Source organism: Saccostrea echinata, unplaced genomic scaffold (assembly GCF_033153115.1).
Source record: "Saccostrea echinata isolate AGI-Se365-2 ecotype Australia unplaced genomic scaffold, CSIRO_AGI_Sech_v1 ptg000054l, whole genome shotgun sequence".
In the NCBI taxonomy this organism is placed as follows: Eukaryota; Metazoa; Mollusca; class Bivalvia; order Ostreida; family Ostreidae; genus Saccostrea; species Saccostrea echinata.
The window spans coordinates 3,873,189-3,876,640 of record NW_026889803.1 but is presented as its reverse complement, the minus strand read 5'-3'; positions in this window follow the sequence as shown (position 1 = coordinate 3,876,640).

Sequence of the window (3,452 nt, the reverse complement as noted above, 5' to 3'; positions counted from 1 at the left end):
AATTATTGCACATCTACAAGACACCAAAAACACTAGCAATCACATCCCAAAAAATGATTTGACTACTATGTAAAATGTAAGAGGAGTTCTGGGAACCAGGTTTTTGAAGAAAACGTCAATTGGCCCCCAGGATGCAAATGAAAATTTTGAAACCTTGTTGCCTATCTACAAGACACACCAATCATAATCCGAAATTTAAAATATACCAAAAACAGTTAAGCATTGGCAAATTCCAGGATTTGGACAGTTAATTTGATTTTTTTTTGCTTGTCAGATTTTTTTTTGGAAGTTGCCCCCCACCCCAACCTTTGAAAGTGAAACCGTTGCTACGGGCCTGGGGCCTGAAAAATTAAGATTAAGAGGAGTTTGGGGAAGAAGATAGTGTGACAGAGAAGGACGTACTGGTATAGCAACAATGCACCCAAACTTTTTCAAGAAAAGTGCAGGTACAAATATATTCACCAATCTGTCAAAATAGCAATCAGCAATCATAATGGTTCTCCTCATACAGTAGGCGGAAGAAAAATACACAGAAATCGTACATCTTGGTTACAGGGATAACCATGCTTGAATAACTAAAATATATTAATAAAGGTATTGTTTGTGGAAAAACTGTGAGCTATTGGCATCATACATACGATTTAAATAAACTAGTAGTTGATGATTATAAAAGTAAACATGTCGTTGACAGAATTTTAATCTGCGTGCATAATGTTAGAATTTCACGTTTGAACCAGATGGGGTTATAGTAAATGTAAATTACAACCTCATACATACCAAAAAAGACACCTTTTAATTAATTATACTATACAAAATAAAGCAAGATAATTTGAAGAAAAAAACACAAAGGGAGCTTCAGCTCATCAGAATTTTATGTGCCAAGAATGAGTTTCCAATTTGTCTCAATTACAAGATAGGGCCAGGTCCATTACAAGATAATGTCAGGGCAGAAATAATAAATTTCCTAAAGTGACCTAAACTTGCCAAAATTACGATGTTTAGGTTCATGACACACCTCTCTGATCATAAGTTATCTTTGTGTGAAGCATCAACTTCCAACATTTCTCCATTATTATGTCATGGACCGAACAGGAATTATATAATCTTACTTATATCTGTAGTATATAGTATTAATAATATATATCTTAAGGTAATCTTTTTTTGAATTTTGAAATGTTTCTGCATTGGAAAATTGCTAAGTTAACCAAACATACAATTTACACTTTTTCTGCCACAGACCGTGAACTTGCCCAAATGACCTTGTCCAAACACATCTTCAGGTCATCTTTTTTAAGTATCATCTTCTAATATTTCTCCAGTACAGACTTATGGACTGGACATGAATATGGTTTGTAAAACGCTGCATTGTTATACTTTTTTGTTATTCTTTTTCAAAGAAATTATTATTCTTATTTTAAAACATATCATTCCTATTCGATAAAATGTGATTCCTATTCGATAAGTTGTTATTCCTATTCGAAAAATGTGATTTCTATTCGATAATTTGTCATTTCTATTCGATAAATTGTTATTCCTATTGGAAGAATTATTATTCCTATTCCAAGATATATCATTCATATTCGAAAGCATGTGTTTCTTATTCGATAGCATGTCATTCATATTCGAAAACATGTTATTCCTATTCGATAATTTTGTTATTCCTATTCGATTATATTTTGTCATTCTTATTCGATAATAATATGATATATATGCAATAAACTTGTTATTCCTATTCGAAAACATATCATTCCTATTCGAAAACATGCGATCCCTATTCGATAATCTTGTTAAGTTGTTTATCACATAACATGTTTATCAAATATATATCATTTAATTATCGAATAAGAATGACAAAATTATCGAATAGGAATGGCAAAGTAATCGAATAGAAATCGCATGTTTTCGAAAGGATTAACAAATTATAGAACAGGAATCACATATTTTCGAATAGGAATTACAACTTATCGAATAGGAATGCTATGTTTTAGAATAACAAAATTTTTGAATAGGAATAGCAAAAAAAAGTCTATATGTAATAATGCAACGTTTTACACGCCATACATGAATTATACATGTACATATTTTTTCTGCCATTGACCTTTAAATTGCACAAATAATAAGGTCGCACTCTAAAGTCATAAGAAATAATTGTATCTGGTATGAGCTTTCAATGTTTCTCCATTACAAACAAGGCTAGGAGATGAATTATACAATTTTTTAAAAGTGACATTGAGATTGGTTCGAGGTCAGTACACACCCTCGGGCCATAAATAATCTCTAATAAGATCGTAAGTGTAAACTTCCTATGTTTCTTCATTAGAAAAATATAGACTGAACACGAATTGATAGAAATACAGAATGACAAAATGACAGGTTTTCAGACAATTCAAAACAATATACCCCAGATCCTCGATCTCGGGGCACAAAAATACATTGTTTAAGTGAAAATGAGATTTGCTAGTCATGATTTTGTTTCAACATTTGTTATGATTTTAAGTAATTAAGACACTATTTCCCATTAAGTTCCGAAGATATTATAACACATTATACTCCCAAAGTGTTAAATCGGATTAGTAAATTTTTTAGCTGTTGACTTCGATTTTTCGTGACATATGTAGCACCCAAATAGCAAATGTAGATCAGTAGATTATTTAGTTTGCATCAAGAAATTATCAGTTAAAGATGGCCAAAACATCAGGCTATGATTTGTAAAAATGGGTCATTTTTCCTTTTAAACTATATATGCTGGCATAATGAACAAATTATTGCATAAACACGATACACCGACATACAGTTATTGCATTCAGTACTCAGTGTAGGGATATTAAGGACAATTAACACCAACTATGAAACTGAAATAGCAGGAATTTATCCGGAGGTTCCAGACAGAAGAATCAAGTAAACCATTTGTCAACAGGTTTTAAGTCATTTTCGGGTAATAAACACAAATTCAGGGTATTTAGAATGGAATTCACATTTTTGCCCATTTTAGCCATTTTTCTTGTGAACAAATATATGTCAAAGCTTTATAAAATAGACACATCATTTATTACGGCTTTAAGATATATCACTATGATACAGTTTTATGCATAGTACAGAAGGGTTTCTCGGTCTTGATGACAAGATCTTTGTCTTTCTAAGAAATTCGAAAAGAAAGAATATTTTTCTGCAAAGAAAAAAAGGAATCGCTAAATATTTTATGCATTATTTCTAACCACCGTATGGTACTCATCCTACATTGACGAATTCAAATTTATCAAAAAATGCTATACTAGTTTAAAACATTTTTTTTTCAAACCTGGGCCGGGTTTCAATTGCAATCAGTTCAAAAATTTCATTTTTTTTTGTCCTTTGACTTATTTTATACGATTTATGATTATTTAACACAGGTTGTATAATAATTAGATCAAAACACTTGATAATAATCATAAATTAAAAAAAAATGTAAGAAA